At 39.9% G+C, this 16389-nt stretch overlaps 1 protein-coding gene and 1 pseudogene across 3 annotated transcripts in view; one reads left to right on the top strand and one right to left on the bottom strand.

Moving 5' to 3' along the window:
• CRPPA (CDP-L-ribitol pyrophosphorylase A) overlaps positions 1-16389 on the bottom strand; it is a gene marked incomplete at its 5' end in the record, with an annotated part of 280876 nt that overhangs the window by 205035 nt on the left and 59452 nt on the right. The window lies entirely within an intron of this gene.
• LOC308436917 (large ribosomal subunit protein uL23-like) lies at positions 5885-10823 on the top strand (annotated as a pseudogene). Its single transcript has 2 exons — positions 5885-5963; positions 10310-10823. The product of its transcript is annotated as a large ribosomal subunit protein uL23-like (transcript).

Raw genomic sequence — 16389 nt, 5'->3', positions numbered from 1 at the left:
AGCCTAATCATAACTACTTATTTCTGTTGTTCATACTTGAAAGTGGAGCTGAGGCTGTACCACATCCAAACTCTTCATTTAACAAACACATCTGTAAGCTCCAGATCCCCTTCTTCTATCTATGACAAGACATAAAAACACCATAGCTATTGTTCATTTTAATATTTAGAATATCAATATATCATCCTTAAAACATTTATATCTTTATGAACACAGAGATGGTTCCATTTTTCATTGTATAGAAAAACATAAACTTGTCCAATTCAGTAAAACATAGATGAATATATTTTAAGTGGAACCATCAAAATCACTAAACAACAATTTGGCTCTGAAGCTCTGCATTACGCACCAGCTATTTAAAGGTAAATCATGCTGGAAGCATGTCCTCAGAGGAACTGCAGCCTAGAGGGGAGTCTGACTTCAGAACCTGGCAACAAACTGTTGCACTTGAAGCATATCTGCAGGGAACAGATATGCTTTATGACTTTATGTGAGGTGATCAGGAAATACCTCTCAGATGCAATGGTCTCTGGTCTCCAGCTTAAAAACTGACTTGGAGAATGAGGTACACCAAATAGTAAAAATAAAGCCTTGTAAGGTAAAAGGAACAAGGCCCTCTTATTTTACAGGTTTGTGTGTGTGTGTGTGCGTGCACCCATGTGTGAGGATGCTTAGGATGACGGCTGTAGAAGTGGATGCTACATATATCTGCACTCAGGTCCTCTCGTGGGTGTGATGAGTAACCGAGTCACCGAGTCACCATGTAAGGGGAACAACAAAGAGGCACAATAATAAATACAGAATTCAGCACAACTTCCAACGGCATTTTAATCCACTGGAAGACTACAGAGTCCTACCTGTAGGAGCTTCTGAAATTAATGAAGAGACTGTAACTGAATATGCAGTCTCTATTTCACCTGAAGAGCCACACTTCTATTTTTATGTGCTATGTGGTAGATTTTCTAGGAATGTATAATGCAGCATCATCAAGAGTGACATATGATAAGTTCAATGGATTTTGGTAGACTTCTACTTTGTACTTTCGATGTCTTTACAGCATTGTCTGGGGGTAAAAGAGCTGCCTATACAGGGAAGAGCTATCCTCTAGTTAAACCCCAGTAATGACAATCTTGATTTCTCCCTGACTCATCACATAAGAACATGAACACTCTTTAGCTAGCCTTGCAGTTGCTCACAGATGCATAATGAGAAAAGCCATAAGATGAGTTCCTTCCTGCCTTTATTCGTGATGAGAAGCACACCGTATGCTATGATCTTGGCAATGCATAGCTTAGTCTGTGGAAAACAGAAAAGTATAATGCAAATATATAAAAAACTAATTCAGGAAATAGGCCATGCTGGCTTAGAGACAAGTCTGAGGTGACAATTTTGGAGTTTTGATTTCTTTATAATAGAGAAATATTATAAGAAGACGCTTTTGTTTTAATCCCAGGTATGGGATATGGGCTGCTTATGACTGTCCGCCGCACCTGATTATGAGTTGCCCTGTGCTCTAGCAGAGGCATAGTTTTGCCACCTGCAAATAGTTCCTGAAATTGTGCAATGTTTGGAATTCTGGGAGCTTTACAGAGTGTATATAAATGCTAGAGTTCTGATAGGTGGGGTGGGTGGCTAAAGATCCACTAGGGAATTTGGTTGTACTTTGTTAGTAGCCATGGTCAAAGAAGAAACAAAAGAAAAAAAATTAGATTCATGAATTCTTTCTCTGTCTCTGTCTCTGTCTCTCTCTCTCTGTCTCTGTCTGTCTGTCTGTCTGTCTGTCTGTACCTCTCTCTCTCTCTGTCTCTCTCTCTCTCTCTCTCTCTCTCTCTCTCTCTCTCTCTCTCTCTCTCTCTCTCGCTCTATCTATCTATCTATATATCAATCTATCTATCTATCTTTTTTCTGCCCCCTCCCCATGCTTCCTCTCCCATCTAGTGTTAATGGGCGAAACTGGAACAATAAAGGGCAAGAGAAAGAAGAATGCACAAAGTAGCAAAGGCAGGCTATACAAGCCTGAATGTATCATCATATAGATTCATCATACAGATTAATATTATAATAGTAATGGGGTTTGGAGATATTTTATAATAAAATATTTTCTTTAAAGTGAGTTCAGAATTCTGCAATCGATGAAAAACAAGTCAGAATTTCTGTTTTTCCAAATATTAATGAACAGATTCTTTTTAATAAAACATGATAAATCGCAAGGTATGAGACACATATTTGAGCAAAGGAAAGACAAATGAAGTCCCAAAGGGAGGCTGTATTCTTCCGTCTGCCAGAGCTGGGCAGATGTTGAGGGACTTTGCAGTAATGGCTGCTCTGAGTCACATTCTCAGCACTAAAGTCCAAGAATTTCCCCTTCCCCATTCCACCACACTACTCTCCTCTGGCTGCTGCATAACGGCTATCACTTGGGAACTCACTTGTCTTCATATGAACAACCCATTTCTGTGAAAAGGCTGTGAACCTCACTTATACATCTAGCTTTACAATATTCCCTTCTAATAGCAATCTTCATTTACCTTAACTAATTATCCTTCTTATTCCCACACCCCCCACACTAAGCCTTCCTGTTTACCTGACTGAGGTTTGAAGAGTCATGAAAACTGCATTTGCTTTTAATTGGGGGAAAAAATAATCACATTTTCTTAGACTGTCCTCATCAACCAGTAGACCATGATCAAATGCCTAAAGAGATTTATCACTAGGAGTCCTGAGTCCTTGCTCTATTATTCAAATGTTAGATGTTCTTTATAAACTCAGGCCACAAATGAACCATATTGCTATCAGCATTTTTGTTAGTAGTCTATACATTTATCATGTGCATGTATACATGTTATGAAGAGCCAAAAATCTGTCAGACATGATGGCTCATGTCTTTAACCACAGCATTCAGGAGGCAGAGGCAGGCATATCTCTAAGGTTGAGGACAACCTAATCTAATAGGTTACATAGGCCAGCCCAGGGTACATTGTGAAGCCCAGTTTTTAAAAAACTCTCTGTAACGCTTGATGTGATAACAATCCACCCATTTCCTCACACCTTACTTTGTCTCCCATGCTCCCAAGCAGGCAATTATCACTGGCTGTAAGCAGTAATGTAGTATTTATTTCTCTGTGTAACAGTCAACCTTTGCCCACTAACAAATATGCAGGAAATCTGTGACCAGCTGGACTAAAGTTACTCATCACACAGTTGTAGGGTGTCAGGTACCATCTTCCGGGCAGTAGAGCTATGGGGTTTGACTCATCCACTTACCCCAGTGACAGACTGGAGGAACAGCAAGTGTAGACTGTCCCCCTACTATGGCAGTAACAGCAGCACTAGAGGACAAACTGGAGAGTGCTGGCATATTGTCAGCATCCGCCTGTTACATCTAGCAAGATCCCTTTACCCATGCAAATGAGACAAACACAAAACTGAGAATGAGACTCTGCCCAGAAGGGCTCATGGCAATGGTACAAAACGAAAGAAGTGCTTCTAATTAATATACCTGGGGGTGTGGCCCTTTGGTTTTTCTGTTCTATTTACTATCTTTTGGGGGGTAAAAACCAGTATCTTTCCCACCACAATATATACCCACGCTTTCTGCTTCCCATCATTTCAATATTGTAGTTTTGATATTACCAATAATGAGCATTTACATCATCAACAATGCATACTTTTCTCACAGATAAAACACATGATGAATGCTAAAATTACTTTCCTGAATAAGCTTGTTTCCCCTGCAATTAAAGCTTGTCTTTTGTTTTATGTGGTTAACTTTCTATAAGTGTATAACTCTTTTAACACTGCACACTTGGCCACTCACCACATTCTATTCTCAAGATATGCTTAGACTCATAAAAAAGTCACCCTTGGAATCTGCCAGTCAGTACAACAGGGACCATTACACTTTCTGTCCATTGCATAAGTATTATTCTCAGAACACTATAGGCCATCTTAGGGATATTCATGATCTTTCTGTAATTCACCTCAGCCCATGTATGCCAGGCAATCTTCTTTCTTAATTGATCCATGTTACCAAGACAAATCATCCAAGAGATTACTATGGAGAAGCTGTGTAGAGATGTATTTGAAGACATCTAAGATCAGTATGTTCAGGACTTCCATCTTAAACTGGACAGACTACCCAAACAAAACCATTCCAAAAACGCAGAGGTTCTGCCTGTCACTGTTTGGAAGGCACTTCATCCTCCACTACAGCCATATTGTTCTCATCACACTCCTGCCAAGAGCCGACTTCCTTTGAAATTCCTTTAAGAAAACATGTACTTTTCTCTCTCAGGTCTTAAACATAAAGAGTTCTTTGCTGGGAATTTTGTCCTTTTATATTTACTGAAAACCTGTTACTAATTCACCTGCTTTCTAGCTAACTTTCTTTTGTTACCAGCACTCTTCTTATTCTTAATCTTAAGGACATATGACAAGTTGAATTCATCTTTGTTCCCTCAAATGATATCTAAGTAGTGAGCAAACTCAGATAAATGGCCAGTCTGCTATCAGCTCCTATAAACAGAAACAAATGCACATTGATTGTATACATATTCCAAATTGTCTATAAAGATGGCTTCCACTCATATTCCTAAATATGGCATGCAATTGTAGCAGATTTTTTAACATAAAGTAAAGGAATATAACTAACATGGACTCAAATCTTTGGGAAAATGTATTGTGGATAATGCAACTATTTTTCTGGAAAAGGAAGGATTCCTTAATTTTCAGAGGTTTTATACCCCCAAAAGGTTAGAAACTATTGTTTTATGGAATTGAGGTAATGGTTCATGACTACAAATAATCTGATTATAAATGTTTCTATCTTTCCATCCATAACAACATTCGAATTAGTCTTGCAATAGGGCAGCCAGGGAAGTTTGCCCAACAGGGAACAATATATACATTAAAGTAAAACTAAATCAGAGGCATGCACGCACAGGTTTCTCACTCTATCCTTGGAGAAGCATGCTAACAATATTCAAGTATTAACAAAATAGAGCAGTTTACAATTAGGTAAACAATGAACACCTGCATCCAATTTATCATCTCAAAATCAAACCCGAAGCATTTTGCATACATTAACATTGTTTGAATTATGCAATGTTCCTTCAAGCTGCATGAGACAGTTATCCAAGAAGCTTTGTTCTCACATTCTATCAGATCATCTTCTGGGTAAGGAACCTCAGACTGTGTCCATATGAGGTTGATACAGACCCCCTCCCCCCATTCTATACGAAACAGGAGCACAAATGATGTGGATAAACAAGCCCAAGGTTTCCTTTTGGGTGGGAGTTTTTAAAAGGGTTCACACAGAATGCATTTGCAAAGGCCTACAAATATCTACCATAAAAAACCAAATCAACTTCTCAGCTCATCCCAAACCCTGGCAAGCCTGCACAGCCAATGTGCATTAGGAATGGCAATCCCACCCACGGCTGTTGATTCAGTGATGCAGGCATTTTTAAATTTTCAATGTGTGGATACGGATAATTAGGGCCAAGTAGTAGCATGGGAAACAACTTTACCGGTAATACTAACGTTGCACTTTAGCCCTTACTGTTGACTTTCATAATCAAATATTGTGAAAACCTATAAAAAGTGAAAATGCACTGGGATTTTTGACTCTCATCGATCTTCTCAGGTAAATGGCTCAAATGTTAGACAGTGAAAGCAGAAACTGAAACAGTGGCCTGAAGTGCAAGTCAGTGCTCTGACGTGGCATGGAATTACCTGCTGGGTATAAACTGAAGTCAAACAGAACCCGAACCACAATCCAACCACGGAGACAAGAAAGATTTCAGTCCTCCTAAAAACTGTCAGAGGGTTTTGCTGTAAGCTCATCGAGGGAGTGTAAAGAGCTGAAAGGAGGCAAAGACCTAGAATGACTCTGAGGCAGCAGGATCGGCCGTTCCATTTGGAGGTCGGTGATGTGACTAACCAGTCTACTGGAGAAGTTAGTGGTCAGCAGTTGAAGTGACCTACCCACAGATGGTTGGAAACTTATCTCCCAACATTTGTGTGAGAAATATGAGCAAAATGATTGGAGATGCTGGGGAACATCGGCTCACTAGGGAAGTAAATATTCATGGAGAATTTTGCAGGCAACGTGCTGAGAAGGAAGAATGAGGCTGAGATAAAGGGGTGGGGAGAGAAGCACGCTCGCAGGCACATATAAAACGAACAACTCCCTGTCTTAGCAGCAACATGCCACACTCGGATAAGGCGAACAGAGACACCGAGGATCTTACTAGACATTCAACTGATTCATCAAAAATCATGCCAAATTTAAGCTTATGGCAATTAGAACTATAACAATCTGCTTTAGCCCCCAGTAGACTTTATCCTAATTCCTTTACCAAACAAAACTATAGCTTTAATATTATTTTCTACTTTCCACACAGCTTGACCAGGAGCCCCTTGCTACTCCTCCTTGGTCTCTGGCTTTCCTCTCACATAGTACATTTGGAATTACCCTATGAGTGTTTGCCACTGTAGTCCAAGGCCCTCCACATCAACTCTGCACTAAAACGTGACCTATGAAACTCAGCATCTGTCAAACTCTTCATTTTTTAATTTACATCCTGCTCACTGGCCTCCTCCCCACAATCTTTCCTCCCACTGCCCTCCCCTTCTCCTCTGAAAGAGTGGGATCCCTCACGTGTCCCCCAATCCTGACAAATCTAGTCTCTGAAGTGCTAGGCAGAGAAGGTAGCACAGCTAGAACTTATTCCATGGACAGGCAACAGCTTTTGGGATAGCCTCTGCTCCGGTTGCATGGGATGTACATGAAAACCAAGATACACATCTGCTACTTATGTGCATGCAATTTGGTCTCTCTCCTCTTGTTAACAAACACGGTTTCCTTATTCTGAAAGGTCTATGTTCTTCAGACAAGACAGATACATTAACAGAGGAATTAAATTTGCCTAAATACTAGGCAATCAGACTGAACACTAACAAAACATATCTTCTCAGCAATAAAACAGAAAACAATGAATGAATTTCAATATCATGTGTCTCTACAAAAGCAAGATAGTTTATAAATCCATGATCTTATTAATATGGAACCCTATTTAATTTTCAAATTAATGACTCTCTATGTAGCCCTCACTTCCTATAATTCACTATGCAGACCAAACCAGCCTCATACTCAGAGAGATTCACCTGCCTATGCCTCAAAAGTGCTGGGATTAAAGGCATGTGCCACCAAACCTAGCCCTGGCATGGCACTTTAGAGTAGAGAAACTGCAGAAACAGAAAATAAATCAGTGGTGTCCAGGGTCGAAGGGTGGTGAAAGAGAATCAACCACAAAGGGGTACAAGGGGCATGGGGGAGGGTGGATGGGAGAGCACAGAGAGAAAGAGTGGCACAAGAGGCATTGGAGAGGGGGATGGGAAAGCACAGAGAGAAAGAGGGGCACAAGGGGCATGAGGGAGGGTGGATGGGAGAGCACAGAGAGAAAGAGGGCCACAAGAGGCATGGGGGAGGGGAGATGGGAGAGCACAGAAAGAAAGAGGGGCACAAGGGGCATGGGGGAGGGGAGATGGGAGAGCACAGAGAGAAAGAGGGACACAAGGGGCATGGGGGAGGGGAATGGGAGAGCACAGAGAGAAAGAGGGACACAAGGGGCATGGGGGAGGGAAATGGGAGAGCACAGAGAGAAAGAGGGGCATGAGGGGCATGAGGTTGGGGGGCAGAGGCATTCCCTCATGATACAGGTAAGTTAGGTGGTTTGTAGGGAATACTTACCGAGAACTTTTGGCTTTCCTGTAAAGTATATCCCAGTGAATTGTGAATATAAAATACCATCACTTATACTAATAACAGTAAAATCCACAAGCTACTTAGTGATGAATTTAACAACAGAATTTTAAGAGTATTAAACAGAAAGCTATAAAATCTGATGTAAATGTATTTTTAATTGAAGTTTTGATTATTTGGCACATATGCTATGTAAGAAACACAACAGTTTATTCTCAAATAACTATCAGATAAGTTACAAATAAAAATAAGCTAGTGTATTTATAAAAATTATAAAATCTAATCATAATATTTATATTAAAATAAGGTTCTAAAATTGCCTCATATTATTAAAAAACAAAAATCAGTCAATATAATTTCTTAAATACTTTATTGGCAATAAGTTACAAATCACAATAAGCATCATATGCTTGCCTTTCCCTATTGTTGTGATAGTATCACATTATAAGGGCTAAGACAGCTTAGGAAGAAAAGTCTCCCAGGGAACTTGAGAGCAGAGAAGGACACATGTACCTACAAACACCTGACAGCTGGGCTTACAAGTAAGTGGAAAATTAATAGGGAATCGTTTTGAAAAATGTACTCATTAAATTGATTATTACTCTACAACTTTTACTGTAGTCAAACACAGATGAAAGTTTGGAAAAACATATAAAATAATATTTTTCTGCCTTCTAAACAGAATGTCTCAAAATAAAAAGACTCAAAAATTCATGAAATTAAAAAGCCAAAAGGAGGCAGAGTATTTGTGCCACTAATAAAAAAATGATTTGTTCAGAGTATTAAAAAGTATTAATGAGTCAGTAAAGAATAAATCAGTACAAGACAGAATATGTCAGAGAGGGCAGGAATAGCTCAGCAAGTAAAGTCAGTTGCCATAAAACCTGATTATCTGAGTTTGCTCCCTAGGACCCATTGAAGAAGAGAACAGAAGGGCACATTGCCTCCTGATCACCACACACATGCCCATAGTATACATGTGCTCACACACTCATGCAGATACATACATACACACATACATTCATACATATACACAAACATACATACATACATACATACATGCATACATACATACATGATGTTTTGAATGAACATAGAGGTGCATGCCTTTTTAATCCCAGCGGTAGGCAGAAACAAATAAGTGTCCATGAGTTTGTGTCCATACTGATCTACGGAGCAAGTTACAGGTCAGACAAAGCTACACAGTGATATCCTGCCTAAGTAATAAACAAGAAAACCACAAATTCCTTACATATATCTAACTCTAATGATTAAAAATGAAATAAAAAAGGAACTCATACAAGAAGTGCTGTTTAACTTACACTGGAACTCACCATGTTTATAGCAGCCTTATTTATAATAGTCAGAAGCTGGAAAGAACCCAGATGTCCTTCGCCAGAGGAATGGATACAGAAATTTTGGTACATTTACACAATGGAGTACTACTCAGCTATTAGAAACAATGACTTTATGAAATTCCTAGGCAAATGGATGGAACTAGAAGCTATCATGCTGAGTGAGGTAACCCAGTCACAAAAGAACATACATGGTATGCACTCACTGATAAGCAGATACTAGCCCAAAAAGCTCTGAGTAACAAAGAAATAATTCACAGAGCTTAGGAAGCTTAAAAAAGAAGGAAGGCCAGAATGTGGATGCCTCGGTCCTTGTTAGAAGATAGAACAAAGTACTCATGGGAGAAAATACAGGGACAAATTGAGGTGCAGAAATTGAAGAAAAGATCATCCAGAGACTGACTCACCAGAGTATCCACTCCATATGCAACCACTAAACCCAAGCACTATTGCTGATGCCAAGAAGTGCAGAAGCCAGATAAGGATACCTTCTTAAAGAATCTGCCAGAGTTGAGGATGTTTGCAGCTATCCATCAGACTGAGCACGGAGACCCCAATGAAGGAGCTAGAGAAAGGACTAAAGTAGCAGAAAGGGTCTGCAATCCTATGGGAAAAACAGCATTATCAAACAACCAAACCCCCCAGAGTTCCCAGAGACTAAAGCACCAACCAATGAGCACCCATGGAGAGACCCATGGCTCCAGTTGCATATTAGCAAAGGACAGCATTGTCTAGAATCAAGGGTAGAAGAAGCTTTCAGTCCAGTGAAGGCTCGTTTCCCAGTGTAGGGGAATGCCAAGGTGCTAAGGTAGAGAGGGTTGTTGGGAGAGGGAGCAACTTCATGAAAACAAGTGGAGAGGAAGTGGGGATAGAAATAGGGGAAAAGAGAATAATATTTGAAATGGAAATACAGAGAATATCTAATAAAAACAAAAAAAAAGAAATTTTAAGGACCACATTGACATTACTACTTTGGAAACACTTCTGCCTCTCTAATAAATTTATATGTTTATACATTATAGACAAAATCTATTTTTTACAACTTTATTTTAAAAAAACAAAGATAAATGTACAGATTTTAACTATTTTTTGCATAAAAGTATACAATACATTTTTGTCAGTACTTGTTTTTTTTTTTTTAAGGTTTGATAGTGTGACAGATGCCTCCAATATATTACATAAAAACCAGGTGTTATATATAGGACTGTTGTAGATATTAGAACTATTATTCGGAGCAACCCTTTTCGCCAAGATGGGTTCGCTCCTGCCCCTCCTAAAGCTGAAGCCAAAGCAAAGGCCTTGAAAGCTAAGAATGCAGTGCTGAAAGGCGTCCACAGCCATAAAAATAAGATATGAACATCACAAACTTTTTGGCAGTCCAAGACTCTGCGGATCTGGAGGCAGCCAAAATATCCTCGAAAGAGTGTACCTAGAAGAAACAAGCTGGACCACTATGCTATCATCAGATTCCCACTGACCACCGAGTCAGCCATGAAGAAAATAGAGGACAGCAACACTCTTGTGTTCATTGTGGATGTGAAGGCCAACAAGCACCAGATCAAACAGGCCGTGAAGAAACTCTATGACGTTGATGTGGCCAAAGTCAATATCCTGATAAGGCCTGATGGAGAGAGAAAGAAAATGTTCACTTGGCTCCTGACTATGATGCTCTAGATGTTGCCAACAAGATTAGGATCATCTAAACTGAGTCCGGATGGCTAATTCTAAACATACGTCTTTTTTTCACCATGAAAAGAGAACTATTATTCAAGTGTTTCATTCCCATGTATTCATTATCAATGACTTTGCTAAGTGACTATAATTCTAATAAGTAGGGGTTTTAAAATCTTTTTATTGATTCTCTGTGGATTTCACATCATCCATCCAAACATTTTGTGCCCCCTCTGACTTTGCAACTTGCACCCTCCCAAAGAAAATTAAAAATAAATATGTAAAACAAAATAAAACAAACAACAAATGAACAAAAACAACCAAGGAAATAGACAAATAAGGACCAAAACAGAAAAAAAAAAAAAACCCTTCCTGTAAGCTGTAGTATGTCACAGTGTGTCCCATAGTGTCCCTCTTTGTCCACACATCTTTACTTGCAAACATTCATTACAATGAGTCACCGGTGTGTTTCAAGGCCTCTACTATGCTATCAATACTGGAACCTTACTGGGACTTCTCTCAAACATCCTGTTGTTACCCTGTGCCATGAAGATCCTACACCTTTGGATCAGCAAAACTGGCCCCTTCATCTGCTCCAGCAGCTCACAAATGGGAAACATGTCCAGGGAACTCAACTCATCCCACTGGGTTTGGGACTGGGTGGTAACCCACTTGGCTAGCCCACCAGCTCTCTTATGCCTGCGCCACCAGGACAAACGTTCCAGCACTGCCTGAGATAGCTCAGGAGCTACTGCAGCCAGCATGGGGTAGAGCCATCTCTCCTGCTCACATGTCTTCTGAGGCATGCCCACACCTCCAGAGCCAGATCTACTGTGCTGCCCAGGTAGAGGGCAAGGTCCTGCTCTGGTCCCCAAAGTGCTGCAGCCAGTGATGGGAAGAGCCGCCTCTAGGTTCCCTTTGAATATGAACTTGGTCCCAGGAAGCACCTCAAACCAGGGGCATTCGAGTGGCCTTTGGAGTTAAAATGGGATATAAACATCAACACGTACCCAGTAGCGGTTCCTCTACTGAGCTTTGAGTTTGACCAACGACTTCACTGTCCAAAAGAGTGAAAAATGAACACTGGTTCTTGCCCATTCAAAGCCTAACACTTCAGGTCTCGGGTTTGCACTTACCTTCTTGTATCTCTGCTAGTCTCTATTACATCACATTCTCTCTAGAAAGGCATAGGCTAGGATAACCTTCCTATCTGCAGAGAGAAGCAAACTACAAATTTTGGACCATTGAATTTCAGTGGTTTTATATGGCATCAGCAAACTGATGAGAGCATCAGTACCTAGAAATCCTTTGAACATAACAATGGCCGCAGTATGTTCTGAGCTCTATCTGCTCTGTTTGAGAAGTCTCACCTCTGATACCCTAAAAATCCTGGGACTTCTCTTAGAAACAATGATTATGCAGAGGCAATCTAGTTAAAATGAAGGCCTTGGAGGGATCTTGTCACTGTTTCATTTTAAAATGGCAATTTTTAGACAAAGACAAAATGCAACGAAGAAATGAACACACTGGATGACAGAGGTGCCGTTTCCATGTGCCAGAAAAGGTGAGACTGCTGGCAAAGGCTGAGAGCTAGTTGAGACAAGCAAAGCTTTCAGCCTGCTGTCATCCAGGAGAGCAGGCCTGCACCAGCACCAAGAAGTGAGATAGTCAGGCTCCAGTAATGAAACTCAGGCAGTTTCTGGTTTTACTAACCTACTGCAAGGGCTTTTTGAACCCTAAGGAACTAATATATGCACTGAAAAGGAAAACATCACAGTAAAAAAAAAAAAAAAAAAAAACCTCTAAAATTCAGTCTGAGAACCTGGCATTATGAGGTTAAAAAAACATAGAAAATGAAAACAAGCATGTCATATAGTGCCACAGTGACATAGCAGGTAGAGAGTGCTTCTAATAAAATCAATCTGGCAGTTCCTCAGAAAATTGAACATAGTACGACCTGAAAACCCAGCCACTCCACTCTAGGCATATACTGCAAAGATGCTCCAACATACAACAAGGACACATGGTCTACCATGTTAATAGCAGCCTTATTTATAATAGCCAGAAACTAGAAAGAACCCAGATGTCCTTTAACAGATGAATGGATACAGAAAGTATGGTACATTTACACAATGGAGTACTACTCAGCTATTAGAAACAACAACTTCATGAAATTTGTAGGCCAATGGATGGAACTAGAGACTATCATCCTGAGTGAGGTAACTCAGTCACAAAAGAAAACTCATGACATGCACTCACTGATAAGCAAATACTAGCTCCAGAAATCTTGGAATACCAAGTACCCAAGAAACAATTCACAGACATTATGAAGTTCAAAAAGCAGGAAAGCCAAAATGGGGATGCCTCAGTCATTAGAAAAGAGAACAAAGCTATCATGGGAGGAAATGCAAGGTCAAATAGAGGAACAGGGATTGAAGAAAAGATCACTCAGAAGCTGCCTCACCTAGGGATCCACCACATATGCAGTCACCAAATTCAAGCACTATAGCTGGTCCTAAAAAGTACTTACTGGCATGAACCAGACAGAGATGCTCCCTCAGGGACTATGCTAGAGTCATATTGATACAACTGAACATGCTTGCAGCTAACCATAGGTCTGAACTCGGGATTCCAATGAGGTAAAATATCAACCTCTGTGTGCACATTGAGAGACCTATTGATCCCGTTGCATATGTAGCTGAAGATGGCAGTATCTGGCATCAATGTGAGAAGAGACTTCTGTCCCAGAGAGGGCACGTTGTCCCAATGCAGGGAAATGACAAGGCAGAGGAGTGGAGAGGGGGATCAGAAGGGAGTGCGCCTTTGTGAAGGCAACTGCAGGGGGAGTTAGGAGCAGGGCAGGGTAAAGGAATAACATCTCAAATGTAAATACAGAGTATCTAATTAAAAAAAAAAAATCCCTCAACACTCCAAAAAAAAAAAAAGTTAACTGCAAATGGGCAATGGCCTTCAAAGTGGCAAGGACCAAGGTAGCTAACAACCATTTGCTTAAGAAAAGAATCTGGTATTGCACTTCTTAGAAACGTGTTTGAAATTAGGCTAAACTATACAGAGTTGAATGAGTACTCACATATTCCAGCCATACAGCAGTAAGAACCTACAAATGTATTCAACAGAAATGTCAAAAGGTATGACAACAAAAGGGAGCCACAGAAAGAGTCCTAGTATTATTCTATTCATATGAGCATCAAAAATGAGAAATTTCCCAAACAAGAGCTGACAAGGAAAGTAAGACAAAATAAAGCCACACAAGGAAGAGGAGATTACAAATCGAACTCGTACAAACAGACAAGAGGACACAGAATGCTGCATGAATGTGAACTTAAAATGTATGTGCTTTATATATAGAACAATTTACAAAATGTGTAAAATACTGGCTAAGAAATATACTGTGCACATTCGTTATGAAAGCTTTCCTGGCCAAGGTCTTCCTGTCTTTCCCTCACACAGCACAGGAAGGTGTAAGCTGGTGTAGGAGTAGTTAACATTTTCAGGTTGGGCTTGTCTGGACAACACTGGAAGGTTAGGCAGAAGCATGTCGCTTCTTCCTGTCATTGTTCTATATTGTTTACCAATATATACTTAACATCACTTAATATTATTTAATGAATATTAATATTTTAATAAATTGTATTTATATAATATTATTAATTACTCACCTATGATTTAATATGTGTCCTCCCTCAGTGTTTACTGAGAGAGTTCCTCGGTCTCTTTCACGTCAGCAAATTGAGGTCATTAAAAAAGATACCATACTTAAACTGTTATTTATTGAACATCATTCCTTCTCTAATCTAGGAGAAAAGCTGAATTCATAGTTTTGGGTTATTTTTAAAGTGTCAACCTTATTTATTTACTGGAATTTCCTTCAAGTTCTCAGTCTGGAGCTTTCTCTGAGTGACACACAGCTAAGGGCCCAGCCTGCTGATGAGTACTGGGCTGTGACATAGACGAACTGGCTGGCAAAGCGAGTCATTATTCATGTCCCCGCTGCAGAGAACAATAAAAGAGTTCCGGGTTGAGAAAGAAAGTGAAATAAATGGCACCGCTCCTTGGGGAATGGGAGGGCAGCATACACAGACTAAAGTCACAAGAAATGAAAGGTTGTGGGCTAAGCAGATGGGAAAGGAACTCCCCACCCCACCCCACCCCACCCCCATCCCCCTACCCCATCCCACCCCACCCCCAGTCTGCTCTTCACTTGCAAACAACTGTGTTTCTTCCAGTGATTAACAACTTTCTTAGAAAATAGTGAGGATCTGCTCCTTGGAAACACAGCAGCTAGGAATGCTCCAAGGAAATTCCATGGACATTACAAAGTTCCAGGGAAAGTAAGAATTATCAACAAAGACCTCGAAATTCTCTGAGCATGAAGACTATGCCAGGTGAAGTGGAAATCTGTCAAATGATGCAAAAGCCTTTCTCACACCAAAGTAGAAGGAAACTCTACAGAAGCACTAACAGGATATTGGAAATCTTCAGAGTATCAGTGCCTTGCCTGGGTTGGTGGAAACTTGTACTATGTAAAATGGTTTTAAATATACTGCATAGGATAAAGTGCTCCATATTCAACTTAAATTACATCTGTCCAAGGAATCTACAATGTATTCAATGTCAATAGGAGTGATGTATTTTAGAACAATATAGCCAAAGTGTTTTTGTGTGTATGTGTGTGTGTGTGTGCTAATTTGCCAATATAATATGGCAATGGATATTCTGGTTAGTAACTACTCAGAAAAACTGTGTTATAGTCACAAAAATGAGTAGGAAGTTTAGGAATCTTTAACCATTCAAACCATAAACAAATCATAGCAAATGTGCTTTAACATAGGAACCACAGTGGGCTGGGGGAGTTAGGGAGATTTCAAGCCTAAAGATTCTATGTACCCAGTTCTAATTACCTGAATGAACTACATTTCCTCTCCAGTTAATAATTACTACTTCCTTCATGATAACATTCACTCCTTGCTATTTAATGTAAGCAGCAGAATGTTCTCTTCCCAGAAGATTCTAGAGATATCATAGAGACATTAGACACAGACCTGGCTTAACTACAAAATAAAAAGTGAGGAGGAGGGATAGTTTGCTGATTCATTTTCACTGTGAAGATATCAAGACTAGGGAATAGATGCAGATGCTGAAAAAGAGAGTCTTCTAAAGCAGATGTCAGGGGGTGAAGTAGAGCATTTGTCCTACAGAGCCAAAAGACTTTTCTCTAGGAAATCCTCATGTGTGCAAAACATTTAGCCTTCAAGTATTGTGAGATAAAATTCTTTAGTCTTTATTTGTAGGCTGTAGAATGGCCATAAAAGCTGAAGCAATATTCCAGAAGAAAGGAGAAATTAAGCTACATTAATGCAATTGATACACTCTGTGTATATCATGCTCCAAGCAGAAAAATATTAGTCTCCATACATACCAACACGCTGTCACCAATTTTCACAGAACCTGAGATGTGTAATTCTTCTCTTCAAAAAGGTGGAGGATACTGCATTTGAGGATGAAAGCCATTGCTCAGTCATCCAAAGAGAAAGCAAAGGTACCTACCCTTGTCTCCCTGAGAAACTGCACACTGAA

Source organism: Micromys minutus, assembly GCF_963924665.1.
Source record: "Micromys minutus genome assembly, chromosome: 1".
Lineage (NCBI taxonomy): Eukaryota > Metazoa > Chordata > Mammalia > Rodentia > Muridae > Micromys > Micromys minutus.
Note: the sequence above shows the minus strand (reverse complement) of the source record. Positions and strands in the feature narration are given on the sequence as shown.